The following is a 26085-nucleotide window of genomic DNA, read 5'->3' as shown; positions in this document are numbered from 1 at the left end:
GGGCGTGCGGGACGGCATCGCCCCGCGGTGCCCGAGCGCGGTGCCCCAAACCCGGGCCCGGTGCCCCCAGCCCGGTGGGGAGGTGTTCCCGAGCCCGGTGCCGGTGCCCCCAGCCCGGTGGGGAGGTGTTCCCGAGCCCGGTGCCCTCAGCCCGGTGGGGAGGTGTTCCCGAGCCCGGTGCCGCGGTGTTCCCGAGCCCGGTGCCCCAGCCCGGTGGGGAGGTGTTCCCGAGCCCGGTGCCGGTGCCCCCAGCCCGGTGGGGAGGTGTTCCCGAGCCCGGTGCCGGTGTCCCAGCCCGGTGCCCCCAGCCCGGTGGGGAGGCGTTCCCGATCCCGGTGCCGGTGCCCCCAGCCCGGTGGGAGGTATTCCCGAGCCCGGTGCCGGTGCCCCAGCCCGGTGGGGAGGTGTTCCCGAGCCCGGTGCCGGTGCCCCAGCCCGGTGCCCCCAGCCCAGTGCCGGTGCCCCAGACCGGTGGGGAGGTGTTCCCGAGCCCGGTGCCGGTGTCCCAGCCCGGTGCCCCCAGCCCGGTGGGGAGGTGTTCCCGAGCCCGGTGCCGGTGTCCCAGCCCGGTGCCCCCAGCCCAGTGCCGGTGCCCCAGCCCGGTGGGGAGGTGTTCCCGAGCCCGGTGCCGGTGCCCCAGCCCGGTGCCCCCAGCCCGGTGCCGGTGCCCCCTCCGCGGGCTCCCCTATGAGGTCAGCGCGGCGCGGAGGCCCCGCCCGCGGCCCCGCCCGCCCGCCCGCGGCCGCAGGGGGCGGCGGGCCGCGCTCCGCCCCGCGGCCGCCCCGCTCCCGCGTTCATTTCATTCCTCCCCTCATTCCGCGCATTCCTCGCATCGCTGGCGCCGCGCAGCCCGGCCGGGAGCCCGGCCCGCCCCGCCGCCGGCCGGGCAGCAACTCATCCTCCGAGGGCTCCGTCCGCCGGCCCGCGGCAACCTACGGCCGCGGTATAAATAGCCAAGCGGCGGATTAAAAATAGGCGCGGGGCCATAAATAGCCGGGGCGGCCCGGGGGCGGCGGGCGAAGTTTTGCCGTCGGAGCGCGGCGCGCTGGCGGTGCGCGCAGGGGGCCGCGGCGCGGAGGTAAGCGGGGCCGCGGGCGCGCACGCCGCCGGCGCTTTGTGCGGCGGGGCGGGGGGCCCGTCCCGGCCGGGGGCGGCCCGGGGGCAGCCGGCGCCCCCGCAGGTGCCGGGGCGGGCGGGCCGGGGGCCGCGGCGGGGGCAGAAGTTGCCGGCCGCGGAGTTGTGGCGCTGCGGGGCCGCGGCCGGAGCTGCAACAGGCGCTGCCGCCCGCCCCGCTCCGCTCCGCTCCCCCGCTCGCACTCGCTGGCCTGAGTCACCGCCCGGCACCGGGCGCGCTCGCACTCACTCACTCACTCACTCACTCACACACACACACACACACACACACAGGCTCTCCCTCTCGTACACGCGCGCACCGATCCTTGGCATTTTTCTCATTTTTCGTTGTTTTGTTGTTTTTTTTTTCCTCCCCGCGGGGAAGCGGGCGAGCCGGGAGCAGCCCCGGGCTGGGCGCAGCGGCTCGCAGCGCTCCGCAGCCATCCCCGGGCGGCCCGGCCTGGCTGGCCGCGCTGCCCCCGGCTTTGCCTCCCTCCCCTCGCTTGTTTTCCTCTAAAAGATGAAAGAAGGAATGTCCTTTTTCGCTGCTGCTTCTCCTTCTCCAGAGCTGCTGCCGCCGCCGCTGCTGGTTAATTGCACATTCAAGTGGAAAATTTTCGGGAGTCAGCAGAAACATTGTATCCAAAAAAGACAAAGTCGCAGTTACAGCAGCACCGAGGAGATTGTCCCTGGAAAACTTCCTTTCGGTAGGAACCGCGAGGGTTTTTTTTTTTGGTGGTTTTTATTTTTTTTTTTCTTTTTAAATTTTTCATTTCTCGGCGAGGTTTTGAAGAGCTCCATCGCACAGCTGTCCCCGGCGCTGGTGCGGAGGGCCGGTGGCAGCCTTTGTTCGCAGAGGAGCGCTTTCAAAGGAAGTACACTTCCAAGGGGGAGGGAAAACTTATACAGTGCGCCTTTTGTACCCAAATTAAAACAAAGCGGCCCCCTCCACACAACCAAACAAAAACAGCGAGGCGAAATAAAGCGAGAGGAGGAGGGAAATACCTCTGTTTTCACCAAGGAAAAAAAGTTTACGCTCCTGCCTCTGTTGAGCACGGTGCTAGTCGTGATTTTTCTCCTCTTGAAATCTGTTTTAAGTTGAACGCTGTTACGAGTATAAAAATATTTATGAAACAATGAAATACCAGCCACCCACGTTTCTCAGGAGAGTTGTTAACTTATTAGAAACAAGTGCCTGCCTTTGATATGAAGAAATGAAAAGTGACCTCCAGAAGTGCTGGAAAGTTAGGGAGCAGTTCTGCCCGGCGCTTTCTGAATGTAAATGGCTCCCAGTGTTTTGTTAAGTGCTCCTTTCTAGGCAAGAAAGGGCAAGAAACATCACATTGTGCTGGTGTTTTCTGACTTAAAATAGCGTATGTAAGAAATACAAGCCGAAATGGCAGAGCCTCAGGGAGAAAAAGTACATATGCAGCTGTATTCCTGTATTAGCAGGAGCATATTTGCTTTCTCTTCGTGCTGATAAAGTTTGGAAATGCAATCTTGCAGGTTAGCGGTTTTACAGAGCTGGACAAGGGCAAAATTTGGACCTGTATGGCTAGCGTGCTCTGCCTAGCTGCATGCTCAGTTATTCTACAGCACTTCTAATATGGAAATCTCTGTGGGAATGCTTCTAACACGAAAATTCATGTAAATAACTACATGCTACCTGCAATTGAATATGAAAACAAAAATGATTATAATTACATTAGGGCATAATTTAAAATTATTTAGGGTTCTTCTTACAACCCTAGATTGGGAATGTGTGTCTGTAATGTATGATGTATTCTATCTCTATAAATAGTTGGGGAATACCATTACAGAATATTAGATTGTACTGATGGTAAGATGGTGCTGTTAAAAATGACACAGACCTGGGTATTAAATTACTTCTGGGGGTGGGAGGGAAGCTTGCATGTTTGTTTGTATGTGAACATATGTATTTTTATATACACACATACACACACACACTTTCTTTGGGAATAGAAATACAGGAATTAATGCAGTGGACATTCTTGAAACACAAAACTGAAGATATTATATTTGGATCACATTCTGAAGTTGCAAGTTTTTAAAATCAACTTTTTAAAATTATTTTCACAAAGGGTAAACATTTTAGAAGTGCATCTATTTTTTCACCTTTATGGGAAAACACTTCTTTTCACACTGCACCAGTGTTTAATTAGGTCATGAAGCATTTCCTATACCAGTAGGGACAATTCTGCATGTTGTTTGCTCCAGGTTTTTATCAGCTGACAAAGCAGAAATTTTGGATGCGAAGAATTTCTTTCACTTTTTCTTCTTAGCAATCTAGAAATACCTTTGGCAAGAACTTTATCGCTAAACACCTTCAATGTATTTTGAGCATCAATCTTGCTTATGCCACTTTGGTGAAGTAAATATTATTGGCCTTTTCAGCCAGGAGAGTGGAACTACAGCTCTTGAGGTTCAGATTGTGGTTTTGCCTTCTCCACAGTTTCTTAGTTGGTGCTGAGTGGGGTGTAGAGGAACACTGAAGCCAAGGAAAAATGTTGATTTGACAAGAGTCTTAGTAAAGACAGAGTGAGCTTAAAGGAGTTTTAATTAAACAGCTAGAAAAGAACAGCAGAAACTTAATTATGAAGTAGCCCTGGCTATGAGTTTGCAGCTGAGCAGTGATAATGTGTGGGGATGTGTGTAGCATGTTTGGTGTCACTTGGAACCAGTGGGTTTTTCTTGTTGCTGCTGCTCCTGGACGCTGTAGTGGTTTTGGATATTGTTAAAGTGGTTTCTGGCCTTTGTTTGTCCATGCCTGAAAAAGTTAAGTTCAGTTGAGTCACATGCTGAGGAAAAAACCCATTTCTTCTTTCTGTTTAAGCTGCCCTTGTGGTAATATTGTGAGCAAACTTTCAAGGTATGATACAGGCAATACAGGAACAAAAACTTCTGGAGCTATAGAGAAATAATGGCATCTTTCATTAAAAAAAAAAGCAAAAGGTAAAAACATGCAGTCGTGTATTATGATTCAGCTGTCAGTTTTCAGTCTGTAAAATAGGATGGTTACACTGCTGGAAGAATTGCACCAGAAGTAATCTGATTTTATTACAAGGTGCCTAAGACTGTTCCCAAAACACAGAGATTTACTGCACAGTTCTGGATATGTGTGCTTAGGAGAAGGTTACTTTCAAACCTGTTATGAGCACTTAGTTTCTTACTGGATACACACCATATAGATATATAAAAGTATAAATATATATACACATCACTCATTCTAGCTGATATTTCTTCATATCATTAATATTAACCCTGTACCCCTCTGGAGATGGTTTAAGAGCTATCTTTCTGTAGTGATCCCATTTATTTAAGAAGAAAATATTGGCTCCAATCCTTGCTCAGGTTAAAGTGACCAGGATGACTCATAGGAATAAACATTTGCTGGATCAAATACTAAGATATTTACAGCATATGCTTTATGTCCATGGTTAGTGTGATATTTGATGTCTAAAGAAGGACATCTTGGATTTAAAAGAATATTGATTTGACACACATACTTTTTCAAATTTCTGCTTGGGGCTTATGTTCTGCTTAATTTGTAATCTGCCTAAGACTTGAAGGCAAATTTCTGTTAACAGCTGATCATTCATTCCATTCGGGCTCTTACTCATAGCATGTGCGAATATGAGGCGAGGGCTGAATTCTTAGATATCTAGTCTAAATTCAGGTTAATTCCATCAACTTCATGCAGCCTGTTGCTGGATTACATTGGCTGTAATGAGGGTGCAAATTGGCCCTTTAAAAATGATTTTGAAGTCCCCAGCTCATCAGGGAGACCTGCCTTTTAATGAGAGAAATAATCCTTTTTTCTGGGACCTGAGGTTTAATTTCTGTTGTGTCGCTGTGTTGTGCTTTGCCATTAGCGGGTGCAAGAGCAGGGATGTTTTATATCTCTAAACTGCAGTCCCTTACTGTTAAAGAATTATTTGAATCTCAACAAAATTTTAGAACTTGCAGGAGGTAAATAATCTCCCTGCAAGCAAGGGCTGTTAAAGGTTTTGTGGCAGCTTGTGCAAGTGCTGTATAATTTAAATTGCATCTTGTGATATATGAACAGATTAATGGCATTATTAATTGTAAAGCCAACTGACTCTAAGCTGTGCTGAAGACACGGTTTTAGGAAAAAATCTCTGCAATAAATTCCCACTTTATGACCGTATCTTGCTCTCTGTTCTTGGACAAAACTCCTTTTGATTTTTGCAAGTGGAACAAGGATGGAATAATATTTCCTGGAATAATTTCATGTTTGCTTTTAATGGTTGCTCATTTCCAAAACAGAAGAGAGTGAAAAGTTGCAGACTTAAGTCCTTTGAGGCAGCAACTCCAAATCTGCTCCTCAGACCTGTCACATAAAATTCAGCTAAGTGTTTTCTGATTTAATACAAAAAAAACCTCTCATTTTTGTGATCCCACTGCAGTCACCATAACTTTCATCTTGTCATTGGAAAAGCCAAAATTTCTGTCCGTGTTGATGCAGATTCAGCAACTTTTGTATCAGATCAGGTTATTAATATTCCACCAGAATGATATTGATTTCAGACTACAGGGATTGAAAGTCAAAACCCGGCTCCTAACAACTAACGGGAGTTATTCCACCCAGGAAGTCTCAAAGGGGGACCCGTCGCGGGCTGCACGCCCCCGTTTGGGGGGTGAATTTTGGTGCGGGGCGCGATGGAAATCGGCGGGTGTGCGCAGGGCTGTGACCCCGTTTCCCCGTCCCTCCGGCCTGTGCCTGGCTTCTCACAGGCAGCCTGCTCCAGTTTGGCTTCTGGCCAGCCCAAGGTAGCACCTACAACTTCTTGTCCTTTGTCTTCTGCTCGCTGTTGACTGGAACAGCGTGATTGCTCCCCCTGCATCTTGCCGGACCTTGGGTTTCTAGCACTGGTTAGGTTTGCCCTGAGCTTTTGGGTCAGAGCCGGTCTGGGTGGCAGCAGGAGCGCCCGAGCGCAGAATCCGAGTTTATTTGCTGGCAGGTCAGGAGGTAGAATGCGAAATCTCCATGTGTGGGGAGGGGGAAGGGAAGAAAGTTTGGGATTATGTGTAAAACTATTAAAATGCTATTGACTGGGAATCTCAAACAATGACGAGTGCTGTTGTTTTTACAGATACATGAACTGAAAACTGCTGCTAATGATGGGAAATGTTAATTATGTGAGAACATATTGAACTTATATTCTCTGGCATGAACTTTTTTAAATGCATCAACTGTGCTGCCTTTTATGCGCACAGCTTTCTAATTATCATAATTCAGTACAGCTCTGGCTTTTGGAAAGAGTTCAAGTGCAATCTCAACTTAACATGAAAGGAGTTGTTTTATTTTTTTTAACTGAGAATGTTCAAGAACAATTTGAAAAGATAATCTAAAAATGCTACATACTTAGCTGGGTATAAGTCAGAAAATAAATATGTTCCCATAACTGCCTATCAAAGCACAACAGATTATTAGAACAGAAAGTTATCTATTTTTCTCATTATGTCTTTCACACTCCTACAGAACACAGCTAAAAGCACATTTTCATAACTGAATATCATAGACAGACCTACTATATATTGATTGACAGTAGTTTTTATTTTGTCAATTTTTGAAATGATTGAATAGATCACCATATTGTTATGAAAAGATGTTTTCTCCTCAGATAGTAAGATTTATTTTTTTAATAAAGCAGGAAGACAACTTTCATGATACTTTTGGTATTAATGTGTTTCTGTAACATATTCAAGTCCCCTTGCAAATGGTTGTTACTGGTCAGTTTTGCTTGTCTTTGTGGAGCTTGAGGGGCTTGTAAATACCAGGTTTTTCTAAAGCACTCAGAAGTGGTTTGGGTTTTATTTTTTGTTGTTAGTTTTGTTTTGATTGTATTGGTTTGTTTGGGTTTGTTTTTTTTTTTTAAGAAGGAAAAGTAAATTCCATGTAACTTGCACTTTAACTGTCCTTTCAGAGATTTTTTTTTTTTTTTGGTATGTGATCAAATTGCAGGTTTCCACATCACACACTGCCCACCATTTTTTGGTCTTTTCCGTTACTACAGTACAAGCTACATTTCTGAAATGCAAAGAAAGCCCCAGTGAAACAAAATGACTTCATTTGAGCTGGCACTTAAGAGTAGAATTCACTTCCATAGTGCTGAAATAAAAGAAGCCAAGTGTTTTAAATAGCCACTCCCCTAGGCCAGAGTGTTTTTAGAAAAGCTCATTGTCTAGATTTGAGCTGTAGCAGTATGCCTGCCTCTGTTAAATCTCCTGATCCAGACAGCTCGATTTCTAAAGTCGACATCTGGTTTACTCTTTGTTCACCTGTTTAAAAAAAAAAAATGCAAATAGGCGAGTGTGCCATTGCCCTAGAGCTCTGAAAAAAAAAAAAATAAAATTGCTGTTGACAGTTTGTCAAATAGTGCTTCCAGTCTAAGACTGCAGTAGCCTATTGTTATGCCAGCAACAGGCAACAGAAGTTGTGGCACCATATGGCCAGTATATGCTTCAGATAAGCTATCTGTTAATTTAGCTTATCAGTGGTGTTTTGATATGCTTCGTGTTTGAATCGCCAACCAGTATGGCCTTGGGTACTGTTGGTGCCAAATTATTCCTTAACATTATAGACATCACAATTATTCCCTTGGTGGAATCTCTCACCATTCATTCACCTCATGGTGCTGTGAACAGTGGTGCTTATTTTTGGAATTAGTCGGCATGGTTTATTTGTTTTTTCTTTTTTTTTTTTCTTTTTTTTTCTTTTTTTTCTTTTTGATTGTCTTTCTGTTGGGAGATTATAGTTCAGGAATGACATTTTGGTTTTGAGGGGAGAAAATGTCAGAACAGACTTTGGAAGAAAAGGTAAATTCATAGAGGTTTAGGGGATTAAAATTTCTGTCATGTGTATGTCAATTAAAAATAATATGGTGATCTGGGACAATATTTAATGGGAAAAAGGAAATTTTATTCACACCTCATCTATCACCAATATCAGTACATACTTTTTTTTTATCCTAAAGCTGGTTTACAGCTTAAAATAAAAAGGCAAAACTCTGTACACAGTTTTATTTTCCACATCCCTGGTTTTACCTTCATTCTTTCAAAAAAAAAAAAAAAATTAACCTTTTAAAACAGCCATATCCCTATGTCTGCTGTCAGCTGATCTTTGAAGATTTCCCCCCCCCCCCCCCTGCTTTTTTCACGATCAACTGAAAGGTTTGGAGAAGACTGGAAGAGTCACTGGAAGTTCCTTCATCTTCCCCCTAGCCCGGCGTTTCTTTGGGAGTAATTATTTTGTTGCAGGAGCAGTTTCCAGCCATAAATACAGTCTCCCATTCAGAGCCTCTGTGGTGTCCTTAGGGCTGGATGTGCCTGTGCTGCTCTCTGACCTTGCAGCACATTCCTCTGTCTCCTGCCCCACAGGCCTGCTCTGGCTGTTCCTTGCAGGGCACCACAGCTGGCCCTGCCTGCCTGGAGCCTCCTTTTTCCTTGGGAATTCACATTCTTGCTCTCTTGGTTAAGCTGTCCTGCCCTTGGATCCCTGTGAATTTTTTTTTTTTTTTTGGTTTCTCTCCTTTTGCAATCCAGCTTGCCAGGTTCTCCTTGCCCCATGTCCTCTGCTGCTGCTCATGGATGTGGTGTCCCCGTGGGCTCCCTTTGCTGCTGCTCCCAGCCCTTCTCTGCCCTGGGTATGGAAAAGAAAGGGCTGCTTGTGCTTGCCATGCCTTTCATGTCCAGATCCTCAATGACCAAGAAAAGGACTTAGATTCCCTCGCAAAGAAATTTACAATCATCTTCACATTCTGTTTGCTGACACCACTTTTTTAGCAATGAGGAAAGGTCAAAGAGAAGGAATTTTTTCTCCATTTGAAGCAGAGAAATGTGACCAATTTGAGCTGTGGCCATTCTTTACCGTTTCCCTGAAGTCCACCCAGATGAGCTGCCTGGAAAAAGGCAGGTGCTGACAAAGCACCCAGGGGCCAACTGGGTGGGCAGTGAATGTTTTTTTTTTTTTTTTTTAAATGAGTGGTGATGCTCCCACCTTGCTGCTCTGCCTCAGCTGTTGTTGGCACCTGCAGAAGATGAGAAAGGCTCCCTGCCCTTGGCTTGGCATCTGAGGCTGCGAGAGGGCTTCTGGTTTCTCTGCAGGGACATGGAACGTGTGTGTCTGTCCACTTCGAGCTGGTTTGTGGGTTACCCCCCAAATTATCCATCTGTTTTCAATTCAGATTTAGAATTCAGGTCCATGATATGAATCAGTTTGGTGGCAGGAGTGTTTTTTGGCTTCTGGCTCATTGCAGGTTAGAGTTGTCATCTCTCATCCTGGTATGATTAGGGCAAAGTAAGCAAAGACCCTGGGCAAGGAGGGCTGTTGAGCCTTTCAGCTCTCTGAGGCATTTGTACATCTTCCTTGTGAGTTATTTCTAAGTGCTTAACTGTGAGAGGCAATTTTCAGTTCACTAATGTCTCTAGTTACCACCCATAATGAGTATGGCTGTCTTCGGATTGATGGCTCCGTTATAACAAATCTGTGTTTATTTAGTACCACAGGACACATCTTTGTGGGGGTTATTTTGCTTAAACTTCAGAGCCTGTGAAGTTTTAGCTTATTTTGTATCTCCTCAACCTGGCTTTAGTGGTGTTCCATTGGTTTCAGCCACTGCTTTGGGATGGGAAATGCACAGCTCCACGTAATGTGCATTTTGCTCATTAAATTTGCTATTACTTATGCACAGTAATTTCTTGCTCTGCTTCTTGGCATGTTGACTATATGCCTACTGAACAGCTGTAGATAAGTAATTGAAAGTGCACATTTGGAAGAGAGTTTTAAATATGTAGCTTCCTATACAGATTCACTTTAGCCTCTAGCATTAGTAATATTTTTTTCTTGGTGAAAGACTGACCCATAAATAACTTTATCATCCAAAATCTCTAAAGACAATATGAACAAGTCCAAAGGATAGTAGAATTATTATTATTATTAGGTTGTTTGGAAAATTAACTAATATTCTGGTTTCTGGGATTTTGGAAACAAATTAAAGAATCCTTTTTTAGGTAGCAGGCTGCTTTTAATGGCTCTTCTGTATTAAGGAGAGTACAGTATTGTAGGTTATTTATTTCTGGGCATGCAGTACAGGGTGAAGAGCCTGCAATTCAGTTTGCAATGCCTCTGTGCCCTGAGGTAAACTCTATTTCACAAAGGGAATTTTGATTATGGTCTACTGCTCTGTAGCATAGTGGAGGCTTCAAGAGGCAAGTGGTAAATGCTACCAAAGAAAAGCTGGATTGGAGCCACTGACGTCATCTAAGTAAATCTGCTGTAGGACTATAGCCATAAAATGACTGCCAGCCACGGAGCGCACTTTGGCCTTTTCTTGTCAAGTGTTTTAACTGCTGGTTTGTTCTTTGCTTTTCTTTTTTATTTTCCTCTGAGCAAGATGCATTTTGTTTTCTTTTTTTGCCCTCCCCCCCCTTTGCTGGCTGCGTGCAGGGGTGAAATGCAGAAATGCTCACGTCCCCCTCCATCCCCACCGCGCCGCACCGAGGGTGCGAGTGGCTACAGCTCGCGGTTCAGAAATTAAAAAGTAAACCAGTACTTTTCCATACATGAGCCTGGCAGAATTCAGCTCCCATCACCAGCTATTTTTTTAGGTGCAAGAGCCTGGCAGTTCGAGTTACAGCATACTGATGAGATTTGTGCTGTGGGCAGAAAGGGTTTGGATGCTCTGGAAGGCGTGCTCTCCCCTGGAAGAGCTGGGCGCACAAAACGGCCGGGCTTGAATTCTGAATTAGCACAAAACGCAGGGGTGTGTGTGTGAGAGCACTTCAAATCCTGCGTTAGTCACTGCTTTGCGATTGGCCTCGGCAGGTTCAGTCACTCCTGAAACCAAACTTCCTTGACTCTTTGTTACCAGCCAATCCCTGGTGATACTTTCTGTCCGCAGCTAAGGAAACCAGGTGCATTAACAATTAATCTAGGATTCATTGATAAGGGTGTAGCAGTCATTCCTGTACCTAAGGGTATATCTAAAAATGCATTCATATCCCAGCTGCTCTCCACTTGGATTTCAGCTCTGTCAGGACTGCAGTGAAAGTACTCAAGTGTTTGACAGTGGATTTTTAATTCACTAATTGTCAACATTCTCTTGAAATGAATTTCCAGGATGTTTAACACACCATGTTTTTTAAACAGAGTTCACTGTAAAACACATTAATAATTATTAGCTCGTTTGTCCCGTGACAATATTTCTTTGCTTGATTCGTGTAATTTTTTTTTTTTTACTTTAAAATAAAAACTAAGCATCACTGTGTTTGAAGTTTGAGTCTTATGATCAGAAATATATTAAAACCAGTATCTTATCCATGAATCATTAGATGAGTCAGTTCCTGAAACCACTACAAGCCTCACAGTTCTTGGCTTGGGCTGAAAGCAGGAAATCCAGGCTTCAATAACTTCCTTTCCCAGTACTGGCTATAGCAGCGTTCGTGGTTAGTATATGCTGCTTTTGTAAGCAATAGGAAGATGTATGTCTGAGGAACAAAGGCACTCGAGTCAATTTGCTGAAACTGTTTATAATTTGTGGTCTTGATTTGAATGTCAGGATGCATTGGCATATACTGCGTTCTGTGCTGCAGTACATTTTCCAGCAGTCATATTCAGCATGTGAAATAAAGGGAACATATTATGGGACAATTCTTGGACAAAACCCATCTAATCAGTTTTCCAGAAAACAGGAAGATATTTTTGTGAAATCATCCAGCTCCTGAAGACTAATGGGAGTGAGAACTGAGCACATAGGACTACATTTAAAATGTTTATTTAGCAGTTACTCTGTTCTATGCTTGTGCAACAAGCTATTTTTATTCTGTTTCAGCGCTCCAAAAGGGCTTGAAAAAAACCAACCCCAACTTGGAACTTATAAAATAAAAAACACATGATTTGTTTTCAGTCTCCCTTTTTTTTTTTTTTTTTTCAATTTGGTTTTTTTTTGGTTTTTTTTTTTTTTTCAGTGAAAACTGTTTGCCTCCTCATAATCAAGGACACATTGATTGTGTCAGTGGAGCATTGTTGGCTGCAGAATCTGTCCTTTAAACTTGGGGTGCCTGTATGCTTCAACATCTGTGCAAGGGGATGGGCTATTTACCTTTTGGAGCTAATGGGGCCAGATTCAGGCTTGATACAACGTTGGTCTTAATGTGTTTACACCTGGAAAGTGTTCAACCCTTTATGCTTTTCTTAAATATTATGAAAAATAGTTTGGTATCTTGTACTTATAATTTGGTTATTTTAACTTCAATTAATTAGCAGCACATAATTAAACCAGGTGGGTTTGACATTTATTCTTTTTATTCTTCCCTCCAAAACATCATTTGTTTTTAGCAAATGAGGAAGAATTAGAGCATTGAGAGCAACAGATTAGCAGGTACTACATTAAAAAAAAGTAAGGCTACTATTGGCAGGGTTTGTTAAACTGTATATGCAGTATTGGTTAAAAACAAATGCAGAGTTCTTCTTTTAAACAGGCAGAACAGGAATTTTTGGCATGACAGTGAGCATCCAAGCAAGCTACTCTGTTGAATTTGAAGGTTCAGGATTTCTCTCAGAATCTTTAAAGGGATGCTAGTGGTGCAGGGAGCTTTTAAAGAAATCAGAACCAGTGTAACTGCTCCATGATTGCAATCCTCAGCAGCAGCTTCTCTGGGTCAGGAAGTTTGGAGTGATCTGCTTCTGATGTGAGGCTGAGCAGTGAGTGCAGTCACACCCCGGGCAGGAGGGATGTGTGCAGGGCACAGTGGGGCTGCAGAAACAGGAGATTCTTTTAGGGGCAGGCTGGCCTGTCTCACCCTTCCTTCTGTGCCACGTTCCCACAAGGAGCATCCCTTCCTCTGGAAGGTGCTTGCATCCCTGCAGGAGGGTCCTGGAGAGGCAGACACGATTCCTTCCTTTCCATGGGCTGGTTCCAGGGGTGCCCGAGTCCCAGAGGCTGTGCTGGAGCCCCACAGTTGGAGAAGCAGTGCTGGGCATCACACCACCCATGGTGGATTTAACTTGCTGCATTGTAATTAACTCCTTGTAATAACAATAATTATAATAATTAACTTACTACAATAACAAGATGTTCTTCCCACTGCTTCTGCTTGCTGATTTTGGGACAGAAATCTCACTTCTTTCCTGTTTTCTGTTCGAAGGAAACTGTAAGCAGTGGAGAACATCAGTGGCTTTTCACAGCATCAAAGCAAATGTAAAAAGAATTGTTCATGTTTGTGATCATAAGAAGCACAATTTTCTATTAATTAATGTTGATCAACAAATTGTTTAACACAGGGAAGAAGAACAAAGGGAAAAACCTTCAAGTGGAATAAGCATTTAAAGCTTTGAATCAGGTTATAGTTGTGCTTGATTTAATTTTTTCCCCTTGCAAAGAAATGTAAATGATTTAATATTGCTTTTCTAGTTGAACAATTCTGAATTTGGGAATTGTAATGCATAAGATCTGGAGATACATTTTTGATCAAGTTCATATGCTTTAAATGTGTATGAACTGAACATCTTTGTGCTGCTATCGATCAGAGAGATGTCCTGTTGCTCTAATGTGGATTTTGGTTTTGGATTAGAAGCCTGGGGCTTTGAATTGCTTGCTGTCTGTAGACCAAGTCATCAGTGGCTAGTGATTGATTCATTAATTAAAATCAATTTAAATGGATTTGTAAGCCTCATGTAACAGATTATCTTATTAGCAGCATGAGAAAGGCACTGTGATCTGCAAGGAATCTGTCTCTTTAGACAAAATATAGCATGATTTTATGGGAGAATTTAATGAATTGCTGTTGCTGTAAGTGATCTATGCAAATGGAAGAGCCTTGCTTAAATCCTACATTAAACAGACTCTTCCTGTTAAATGTCTTTTATGTTTTTAAACTTCCTCCAAAATACTTGACTTTAATCGTGTGTATGTGTGTTTCTGTACATATTTGTGATCACAATGACATGTTGCATATTCTCAAGTTTCTGATATATTCTGATCTCGGAGATGTTTATTTCTTTTCTGTAACATCTCCCTTACCATATTGAAAAACATCCACATGGAAAAAAATGCTTTTCTAAATTACTGGAAACAAAATGACAGAAAGAACATGCAATACTGTTGAATCCAGGCTCTGCCTGCTCAGCAGTGCTGTCTGGAGGAGACACTTTGGACAGCTGGACTAGCCAGGTGGGCAGAGGGGACTTCTGGCATAAGTGAAAGCATTGAAGAGGTAGCAATAAAAGCTTTCCTGTCTGTCATCTTTGCATTCATTTTGTAACTTCTTTTTTACATCAGGCTGTATAGCAAGTCATTGCAGGCACCTCTCTGTGTATTAATATGCTCTGTGGTCAGGCCTCAAGAATATCTAAGCCAAGGTGGCAGCAAAATCAACGGGAATTTTTGATTTATTTTCAAACAGAGCAGGGTTGTTGTCTCTAAATCATAGGTGTGCCCACAACTTTTCAGCAATCTCAATACCATGTGTGCTTCATTCTGCTTTGCAACCCACGTTCCTTCAGGAAAGGAGATTTTTAATTGTGGGAGCTAAGTTGCAGCATCACTTTATACCTTCCTTCCCTAGCTTGTGCTCTCTGAGCATTTGTGATTAGGGAGCAGAGTGAATTAAATTGAGATCACTTTTCCATTACAATGAAGCTTGTTTCACTTCATTTCCTCTGCTGTATTGAAGAGATGTAAGAATCTATTATATCAACTGAAAAATTTTAATGAACTTCTTAGGGGGGAAAAAACCCTCACAACAAAATCTCAGCCATCACAGAGCCCTGAATTGCCTTGCAGATATCATCCATTCCATGTGTAGGTGATCCTTCAAAGCAAGGCATTGTTGAGGAGCTTTGTTTGCTAGGTAATCTTGCTGTAGAGATTGCAAATCTCTTAACTAAAATAGATGTGAAACTGGATTGACATGGTAAACTCAGCTGTAACTGTGTTTTGGTGAAATGAAATGCATTGCCTGAGATGTGAGGAATTGGTCATGGTGGGAAACATTTTTCACTGCTTGTGGAGAATCAAACAAGGTGTTTGGGAGATGCAAATTCAGTATGGCATCCACACTTCCATTAAATACTGCATGAGGTCTTGACAGTGACCTCCAGTTTGCTCCATGGTTATTGGTACTCTCTGGATTTTGACTTTAGGGGATGGGTGTTTTGCCTCACTGTGCACTGCTGCCTGTCAATCATTCCAATAGGAAATTTGGAGAATGCCTTGGGAGTGCACGAGGATGGTGCTGACTTTAAAAACAGCAGCTCTTGCACATGTGCACCTTTGACAAAGCCTGAGACACTGCTTGCACCATCCCTTTCCTCCCTGAACCTGCAGCAGGTTCAGATGTGTGTGTGGAGGTTTGTGGCTGTGTCCTGCTGGGTCACTCGAGCCTGGGAACTTGGAAGCTGGCACTGGAATTCTGGGCGTGACGAGTAATTTCATCCTGGATGCAGCCCTTGAAACCAGGGAGAAAATCTTCGTGCCTTCATTTCCATTAGGTCTTACATTAGAATGCCAGTTTGAAATTAGAGTAGTCATGCAACAATTATTTATTTTGTGAACCCTTTGGTTTGGAAAGGAGCAAGGAGACTCTTGAACTTAAAAGAAATGTGCTGAGTTGCAGCATTTTCTTAGCAGAGGGTAAGGCAGATGCACTGCACTCAGCTGGGATGAAGTTAATTTTCTTTATCATATTGGTGTGGGGCTTTTGGATTTTCCAGCTGGGGTTAAGCCACAGCAACATGACATAAGCAGGATGTAGCCCCCTTAAAGCAGCAAACTGGCAGAGAGAACTCAAGGTGGCATACCTGGGCCTAGCACTGAGTCAGGTATGCAAGTGTAGTCCTTTCCTTCCTCTGCTTCATCTTACACGTCCAATCCTTCTGTTGTAGAACCACAATTTCGATTAATTGGCTTTCTTCAATTGAATCTCTACCATAGAGTTATGGCTAACAGGATGAAGACATTGGTGAATAGCTTTTAAATAGCATACTGTGTAACCCTGCCATTATGGCTTCGGGGAATATTTTCCATTCTGCTTTTGTCTATAACGTGAATCTTGGTAACATTTGTCTTGTATTAAGGCTGCAAATATTTTTTTTTTTTTTTGTGTATGTATGTTGTAAACCTTGTGAAATGTTTTTTATTCTGCAAATTATAAATAGTTCAGTTGGCTCAATCATCTCTTTTGTAAGCACATGATTTTTTTGTAATAAGACATAGCTCTGTGGCAGTGTTGTACGACTGCAATTGAGTTGTACAGTAATAAAATTTCCATGGTTTTCTGTGAAGGTCAGTGGTATGCAATTAATTGCTGGACCTGTGACAGGTGCTGAGTAGGAAGTGTTGCTGTCCTAGACACTAAATATAATAATTAAGCTCAGGGGTTAGTATTAAAAGCATGGAAGATACATGATTCTCATTAACACGGAATTTTCACTGATATTTGTTTTAACAATTCAGTTTGTAACTTCCATATTGGAGGGAAGTGTCTGTTCCGAAGCTTGGAAGATGGGAGCCAAATTAAGAGAATTGTGTGCTGAAATGATTGAAGAATTTTTGGTGCATGAAAGTCTTAGCTGTGAAAGTTTCTAGTTATCAATATATTCAGAGGAGAGAGCTGTGTACCTTTGAAGACTCCCAGAGGGAGATCCTGACCCCCACCTTCTGTGCCTGAATGAAGGTTGGTGGGCCTTAGGAGATGGAGGAGTTTACTTGGGAGAGGGTAAAGCTGTCATTAGGTGTGGGGATTCAGGTGAGGACTTGAACATCTCAGTCTTTTGAGTGGCCAGGTTACCTCTGCATGTTTTACACTGTCAGCCTAGTAGAAATGTCACTGGGCAAAGAAGGGGGGAAGCTTTGCTGGGTAAGGAAGAATGCATATTTGAAAACTGCCTGATTTGACTGCATCTGCAAATCCTTTGGTTTTTCAGGCTCAGCAAAGTATTTTCTGTTTTATTTCAGAATATTCAGAAAAACGACAAGAAACCGTCAAAATGCGAATGTTTATTTTGCCTGTTTTTCCAGCGCGGTGCTGTGAACGCAGCCTGCCAGATCCCATTGTCTTGAACTCTGCTGCCGTGCCATGAGGCTCACTTGGGGAACTGGAGAGCATTTAAAATAAACTCTGGTACACTGCGGCGTGTGAAACTCTCATGGCACGTGTGTCATAGTGTGATGCAAACAAGGCATGATTGCCACGAGCACAGACTGAATGTTCTGCTGGAATAGGCCAGACTGAACACAAAATGTCACAACTGTGAAGACTGGGTGAGATCTTGGCCCCAGAGGAGACAAATATTAATTAATGTCATAAGTACATGGAGTTTCCTCTGCTTGCATTTACACCTTTATTCACAAAGTCTTTTGTAAAACACTTTACTCACTGGCAAACAGAGTAAAAAAATTGAGGAAAATTCCAGTCTGTTCAATATCTCTCCCTAGTTTTAATAAAGTAGTCTCACTTGAACTCATAGCCCTCTTTAGACTAAGTGCAAAAGATAGTTGCTCTTGTTTCTCTTCTGATTTTAAATGTGCATGTTTTATGGGAGGATCAGTTGGTAGTAATATAAAAAGGCCAGTTTGCCTTGGCTTAGTCCATCTTTGTAAGAGCCTTGACTTGGAAATTGGAGAATGGTTCCCTATGGAATGCTGCTGCTGTTGGAGGCATTGAAATGTGTTGTGAGTCCCAGTGGCTGAGTGCTGTGGGAAATAGTGAATTAGTGTTTCGGCAGAGGGTGTTCATAGAGACTTCAACGTAAGAAAAACATTTAAAGTGATGCTTTAGAGGATTTACCATTCCCCTTGTGGGAAAAACATCAGTGAATAAGATTGCTGTAGATTCAAAATAAATAGAAAGCTATAAATAGTTTGCAGCATCTATCTCTATATTTCTGTCTATCTATCATCTATATATCTCTCTGTCTCATATACCAATTTTGACCACCCTTAAAATCATTGGATTAGAGCTCTTCTAATCTGGTGATTTTAACGTGCTTGGAGATTTTTTTTTTTTAACTGCTTCTGGGAAGGAAGGTGATCATGTGATTAAGGCACAAGTCAGGGAGCAGAGATTTGCATTTGGTTTCTGGGGCAGAGTTGAGAGAGGAAGCTGGGAGAAGTGATCACAGCTCAGATTACTGGTGTAGGGACAGTTGGGAAAAATCAGAGAAAAATTCACCCTGATGCTTCAAGGGGACAAGTCAATATTTGCAAAGTCGTCTTACATACTTGTGTGGAAAGTGTTGTCACTCTAACTGATTGTATCCAAGACAGATTTCCCTGCTTCTTTACTTTACCCAATTTTCAGTAATTGGCTTGGAGTGGTGAGATTGAATGTAATTAAGTCTCATAATTAATTAATATGAGAAAGCCTACGCAAAAACAGAATATGTTTTTCAGATCCATGATTTGTTCCCTTCTGTGAAATTGGAGTAATAATACCTTGTTACTTAATGCTCTAAGCAATAATTGGGTAACAGTTATAAAGTGCTTTATTATGAAAATGCATGTGAAGAAGCATTTTTAAGTCAGAAATTACTGCATAGGTCTCAGTCCTTGCAGACAAGCTGATTCTCCTCTTAAATAACATACTGACACTGGTGTGTCCCAGGACCAGAAAATCTATCATGTTTGTACTTAAGGCTGCTCAAAGAATGACCACAGCTTTTTTGAAGGTTTTTTTTTTTCCTGAGAATTTGTCTTTTTAATTTTTCCCCTCTTTAATTAAAATAATTGTTTAAAAATCCTTAGTTAGAAGTGTAACAACAGTGATTTAGATTTCCCACTATACAAAGTCACCGAACAGGCCAAACAATCATACACATAATTCAGGACATAAAATTTCAGAGTCTGTTTTATGATGTTTGTAGACTGCTTTCATCATATGCAGTGATTCTAGATCCATGAGAAGAAGGCAACTTACAGAGCCCTGGATCCTTTCTGAGAATGACCCACACCAGCAACTTTTCTTTTTTGCTTTGTGGAGTGGAATTGAGTGCAGGTGTTGACCTGGGAATTCACTCTACTGGTCAGACACTGAATGTGAACCAAGGGCTGCTTGCAGAAATCTGTCCAGCAGCCTGTGTGCAGCAGAACCCACCTGTGCTGCCTGTTTGGCAGACTTGACCACAGGTGAACAAAGTGAGGAGCAAGCAAAATCAGCTGCCCAGGTGGGACTGGGGAAGCCAAACAAAGGTCAGTGGGTCTGTGCTGACGGGTGTAATGCTTGGACTAGGGATGGGCCATCAGAAAGCTCATTCTGGTTACTCCCTGAAAAGGTGCAAAAAGCCATGAAACTTGGCCAGGACAGTCTGAGCTGGCGATTTTCAGTGAAACTGCAGATGATGTGAGCCAGGAAAAGGCAAGTTGTTCAAAGCCGTGCCCAGACCATCCTTTTATCAGCTCCTTGGCTCAACTGTTCCAGCTGTACAAAACTGAGGAAGTGCAGGGGACTCCCGAGCAGGAAGGACAAACTTTAAGTAATTAAATCCTTCCAATTGTACAGCAAAGGGTTTTTGTGCCCAGCATGAGGCCAAACCATCAGCACAGGTGTGAGGGCCTGGGGAAGGGAGCTTGCTTCAAGCGGTCCCTGAGAGCCCTGTGGCTCCTGGAGCTGTTCCCTGAGGGATCACTCATGGCACTGGTCAGTGGAGGAGCTCTGCATTTTGCAGCTCCAGCGCTCTGGTGGGAGTCACACTCCAGTTACCCTCCATGGGAGTATCCTCTGGTGATCCACCTCAAAAGGAACCTCCAGAACTGACTGACTGTGGGCAGCATAGGAAGGGTACTTTGGAAGGTGCCTCCCGTGGATGCAGCATGACTGAAATTGAAGTGGTATAAATGTACGTTTTGGAAATGCATAATCTCGTACGATAAAGTTTGGCAGAAAAACGCGTGGTTCTCTTTAATTGTTAGCTACATCCTTTTCCTGTGAGAGCTTAGGAGAATGTTTTCATACTTAACATGCTTCCTCTCTTCACTGTAGTTCATCTGCCAATCTGACCCTCCCAAGGAAAGTAAGCTGGCTCTGATTGTCAGACAGATGAGGAGAAGAGCAGGCAAATTTACAGCCTGACCCTTTCTGTGCGCTGGGTGTGATGCAGAAGGTGAGAGTCAAAGGCCATCTGTGTATCTGCCCAGCACTGTAACAGACGTCAGATAAATACACTGTCCCTTTTGTAAACTTCTTCAGAGAACTTCAGAGTGAGCTCTTGTTTATAATGGAGCAGCAGCAGCTGCTGCATGGCTAAATCTGCAAGTGAATTGCCAGAGTATATGAGCCTCTTGCTGTGCCCCTCATAAAACTGCCCTGAAAGAAAGTCATATTTATCTCAAAAGTGGCAGGCTTGGCAGGATGCCCTGGTAAACTTTTTGCCAAGCAAACCTAAAGTGAAACTGTCTCCCCCTGACTCCGATAGATTTGGGCTCACCTAACCTCCTTTTGAGAGAGGCTGAAAGAAAGGAGGGTAGGGGCAGAGGATTACATAGTTCTTTTAGATTTCCCTGGCACATTTCCACTACCCCACATGAAAGTGTTTTTTTAAAATCACGGTGAAGCTTGAAATATATTTAATAATTAAATTAAGATTGTTCCTATTCAGTTTTGGCTTTGCTGAGTTTAATGCAGGAGTCAAATAACTACTGCAGACAGAAGAAAAACAAATGCTTGGCACTTTTCCCTACAAGGCTGAAAGTGAGTCAGTATCTAAGAAAGCTTCTCCATGGAAAATGAGAAAATAATCTTAATAAAAAATTCAAATTATTCAGATGAGCTCCTTGTAAATTATGCCCATAAATACAGTAGTTGCCACAATGAGAAACTTCTCTAACATTTTTGGCAGACATTAACTTGAAAATAAAGACTGAGAGATAATTATTATTATTATTACTACTACTGCTGTCATTTCGGCTTGTGCTGCATTAGCATTAAGAGGCCCAAATGAGCATCCAAAATCCACTGTTCCAGAATCTGCTCTGCTGCAAACAGATATTCCTAGCTCAGGAAAACTTAGTTTTTCCAAGACAAAGACCAGGATCAAGATAGGGTCTCAAGGCAAGGGAATTTAGGAGTCTTGCTCAAAGCCCCACAGGAACTTGTGGCAAAATCAGGGTTAAATCCTGATCTGCTAAATTCCAGTCCAGCCTTCTAACCCAAAGCTGCATCCCTGCTGTAAGCCTTTTGAATTCCTTAACAGGATGAGGCTTTACACTGCTCTAACATCAGGACAAGGTATTGACATCTTCTTAGAAAGGTTATACCAGATTCCAATTAAATAGATCTTCAGGAGGAAGTCATGTGACATCAAGACACTTCATGATTTTTTTCCCCTCTTTTCCTTATCCCCCCCCTTCTTTTTTAGAGGAAAAAACTAACATCCACAATTTATTTTTTTTTTTTTCCTGAGAGACTACACCTCCTGCTCACGACTTGTCACACACTGTGGAGTGGGGAAGTGCAGCATCCAGAACCAAAAGAGGAAATGTGCTGATTTTGGCAGATGACCAAAATGACCTAATTTCTTTGCTATTGGAAGTTTGTGCACTTTTCTGGCAGGCAGCACAGTTAAAAATACGATTGCCTAGCTCCTAGCATGTCTTCATTGAAGAAAATGCTTGCCAGATACTTAAATGCTTTATCCAAATCCCTCCTAGTAGCAGAATATACCTGACAGGCAAGGGTATGGATGGGATTTGGAGGGCAGAGGAAATGGGATGAGCTTCCCATGCTCTGTGGGGTGAGTTCTGGTGTTTTTAGGGCTCTGCAGGTGCGTGGGGGCAATGGAACAGCTGTGACCTCCCACCTGGGGCTCCTGTGCCATCCTTGTTCCTGCCAGATTTTGGGAATGCTCCCTGCCTCTCCATGGAGCATCCCAGCAGCTGAAACTCTGTGAGGAATTGCCTTTCAGTGGAGCACTGCTGCCTTCCTCTTCTCCAAATGAAGCCTGAGACTCTGGAAAAATCCCAGTGAGTGATGCAGGTGGATCAATAAATGAGATTATTGTAGGCTTGTGCTCTGCCCGGAGGCTCTGCTGTGAACAAAACCTACCAGTGCAAAAGGCATGACAGCCTGGCAGTCTGCAAGGAAAATGGGAATTATTCAGAGTTGTAATTGAAGAGTCAGTTGAAAATTAAGTCTTCTCCTACGTTAAAAAAAAAATCTGAAAGTGGTTAATTATTCCAGGAAGAGAAAGTAATAAAAATCTGCATGGAAAAATAGCTATTTAGATCTGAATGGTGATTATGTGATTGTATCAGAGGCATAGATGCATGTGTACATCATAGTCTCCTAGAAATATGTAATCTTCCCAGAAGAACCTGACTGCAAATCACAGAAATCTCCTTTTATTACTTTCCACCCCTCCTGAAAATGTCTTGGGTGTGTCTTGTGCATGGAAAGGGGATGAGATTGTTGTTTGAAGGTTTGGCCTTGGAGAATGCAAGGGCCACTGAAATAGTTTGGCAAAGGAGTTGAGCAACAGCAAATGGCCTATTTGCCTTCACCAGGTTAGTTGTGTAAGAGCTTTCTTCTGCCCAGCATGATTGGTTCTCTTTTTTTTGGATTATTTTGTGAAGATGCAGCTTTTGGCAGCTCACATAACTATTTTGGAGACTGAAAATAAAGTGACAAAAGCCAAACCTGCTGCAAACCTGCAGATGTATTAATGGACGATTATCTTGCAAGGAGCTTTTTCTGGGTAGACTCCCAGAATCTGTGGAAATACTTGAGAATTCCTGCATCAGACTGAGTAGTCTGGAATTAAATTATATCAGGCTCTTCCTGGTAAAGACACTGTGAAAAGACATTGCTGCTTTTGGGACATAGAACAGCTATGTCCTGATATTTGTTTGATCAGAGATGCAAAACTTTCAATTCCAATCAAAGCTTCCTAAAGGTTGGTTAGATGTTAACTGTGTAATCATAGAATTTTAGGTGTAACTGTAAATAAGTAAAAAACCTCAGTTAAGGATTCAGATATTCAAAATAACAATCAATAAAAACCCTGTTCAAAGCTGCTTTCATGTTAGCTGAGAGTGACCATGAAATTGTAAACTGCACAGAAATAGCATATTTAAATAAGTCATTTATCATATTGCTTGCACCATATGATACAGCTATGTGATGTTTTTAAAAGACAAGAATCAGATTATCTTTGACTGTGACACCAGATGGTGTGTAATGGGCAATAGAATTATGGATTATGAGACATAACTTTCACTCCTAGGTAACCTGACTGACAAAACCTTTCTGTCTTGTAAAAACAAGACACTCAAGGACTGAGTGGATGACAGAAGTATTTTTTTCTATCTGCACAAATTCCCCTTGACCAGGAAACAAGTTCATACATGTAGCCAGAGAAAGAAACAGGCAATCAAATTAAAATATTTCTACCTCACTCTTATTACTGCATTTTTTTTAACATTAAAACCAAAATTGTTCTTTAAAAGGCTCTCTCCCTATTCATGTAGTTAAATTTCATTAATTGCTGTAACTTGAACCTTGTGGTAGTCTTTGTACAAATATAAACCTGGGAGGAAAAAAGAATTGTAATCTTAAAATGGAAGGCCAAGCTGTAAGTGATTGGGAAAAGTCTCGGGTTACCTGCACGGACTGGTGTAAATTTTGATTTAGCAGAAGCTCTTGCAAGGACAAGCCAGGAGCAGGGAAGCAGAGTAGGAGGGCCAGGAGCTTCTATGGGTTCACTCAGGGAGTGTCCACGTGCTCTCCTGGAGTCAGGAGAGCTGCCAGCACCCCTGCATTGAGATGCTGCTGTGTTGGATTTCAGTGTCTGCAGCAGGTCACAGGGGCTCAGCCCCCATCTGCCTGGCACCCAGGTACACCAAACCTGACATGTCAGAGTCCAGAGCATCCCTCTGGTTGCCCCAAATAACTCGAGATCCTAGCAAAGAGCTCAGAAACCTCAGCAGCAAGTCAAAAACACCTTAGCTTCAATTTTAGCCCATGGGAGAGGCTAGCAACTTTATATGAAGAATTACAAACAAAAAAAAGTTTGAGTAGTGTAATAGAAGAATTGACACAAAGTGGAAAAGTAGAATTTTAGGATTTTTTTAGAATGCAATTCAAGAGACAAAATAGAGAGGTTTAGGCATGTCCCAGCCTTCTTCTTGTTCTCCTTGTCCTCTGTGTCTTAGTGTGATAGTAACACTTTTCTATTGGTCTAGGATAGAGGCACATTGTCCAACATAGATTTTAAGTATTTATACAAAAACTGTAAATATAGTACACATAATTTTAAGTATATAATGTGAGAGATGCCCAAGGCTAGAAAAAGACTACCATAGCTTCTATACTAGCTAGACCTCACCAAGTCAAAAATAAATTAATATAGATTAAAAAAATATATACAATCTTAAAAACTCAGCTTCACACATTCCAAATCTTTTGTTCAACCACCAAACTAAAGAAAAAAAGACTTTCACACTGTTAAAGTCTTCCCAAGTAACCCGAACATGACACCTGGCCTTCCCTGAGAGCAGTGGGAATGGCAGGATCCTGCCTGGCTTCCCTGACAGCTAGGAGGCCTAAGAACAGGCACATTTCTGAAATGCATGCAAATTTACATTCTGAACAGACACATTTGGTCGCCAGAGAAGAGCTGCCTGCCCGGAGCGCTGGCAGCATTGGGCCTTTAAATTGATGCATTCCCATTAAAGAGAGACATTTAAATAATGCAAAGGGGTAAACTAGCTTGAGTTATGTGTGGTTTGAGCTGGGTGACTCTTGCTGCCTTTTATGGGAATCTCTCATCTAAAGTCCTGCACAATTATCCCCAAGGGCAAGTATTAACCCCGTAAAAGAGAGGATATCACCAGTTATACATCAGACATGATGTATCTGTGTGATGGCTGTGGTTGGCTTTGGCTGAGGATGGAGCTTTATTAGAGCCCGTGCTGGTAACTGGGTAACGGGAACCTGGGTTGGCTTCCTTTATTCATGGAGCAGAGGGAAACTCCTTGGGCAGGGTGATTAACCCATAGCACTAATTAAGTGCTTGTATCATTCTGCAGTAATGAGGTGTTGTTCATAAAGGAATGGGGAAAGAAAAGGACCTAGAGTGGCCTCATTTTTGAGGGCCATGAGCCTGGCTGTGCTCTGGTGGGGTGCAGGCTGCTCAGTGAGACTCCCTTGTTTTTTGGCTGTGGTGCTGGGGCAGGGCTTGGGCTCTGTTCAGGGTGGCAGAGTCACAGACTCTTTGTCACCTCCCTGCTGTGGCACTGCCATCGCTACGTCAGGATGACATCCTCAGCACCCCTTGTATCCCCCCGGCCAGGGCTAGGAGTGGGAGCTCTGGCAGCAAGATTTGGTGTCTGCTTTGAGGAGCCCTTGGGGCTTGCAGAAGAGGCCCTGTAAAGAGATGGTCAGCACAGGGGGCCGGTGAGAAAGTTGTTTCTTGATGGAAGCAGTGCACAGGGCAGTGAGTTCGCACTGCATTATCTGATGCGTGGCTGCTGCTCTCCCACGGGCTGGCTGCCTGCAGCCAGAGCTGCCAAACCTGCCCTGGATTTATTAATCAGGTGATGTCACGAGTCTGGGCCAGTGTGTCTGCACTGGCCTTGGTGCCTGTCAAAACTGATCTCTGGAAAAAACCAAAGTGCATGTGCAGTGGGAGCAGGGAGCCACAGCCTGCTCCAAGGTGTGCATCCGTGTCTCTGGTCACTCCTCAGGAAAAACACTGGCCTCTGCAAACGGGGTTTGGAGCTTGTTTGGGAGCTGCCCTGGCTGTGTCCACCTGTGCAACACCACGTTAGAGCTTCTGACATCACATAGCAGCAGTGTGCTTCCCTCGGCCAGGAGGAGAAGGGAAACGCTGTCCCTGGATGAAATGGAACTCGAGGAGGGAAGAAGCTGGAAGCAGCCCTGGCTGAGAGCTGTCCAGAATGTCACAGCCATGGCCATGCCCTGCTGGACCCTGGGTGG

General features: G+C 43.5%; 1 protein-coding gene across 8 annotated transcripts in view; it reads left to right on the top strand.

The window, feature by feature from the left end:
* Positions 1-825: 825 nt before the first annotated feature.
* TEAD1 (TEA domain transcription factor 1) overlaps positions 826-26085 on the top strand; it is a 155097-nt gene continuing 129837 nt past the window's right edge. For 7 of the 8 annotated variants that reach the window (XM_085579740.1, XM_085579739.1, XM_085579737.1 and 4 more), the window contains exons 1-2: positions 826-1078; positions 1680-1820. The gene's annotated coding sequence lies outside the window, so the exon portion shown is untranslated. The remainder of the gene's footprint in view (positions 1079-1679; positions 1821-26085) is intronic. The other variant, XM_021527538.4, reaches the window with a different exon arrangement.

Source organism: Lonchura striata, chromosome 5 (genome assembly GCF_050655825.1).
Source record: "Lonchura striata isolate lonStrDom1 chromosome 5, ASM5065582v1, whole genome shotgun sequence".
Taxonomy (NCBI): Eukaryota; Metazoa; Chordata; class Aves; order Passeriformes; family Estrildidae; genus Lonchura; species Lonchura striata.
This window is presented reverse-complemented; position numbering and strand designations above follow the sequence as displayed.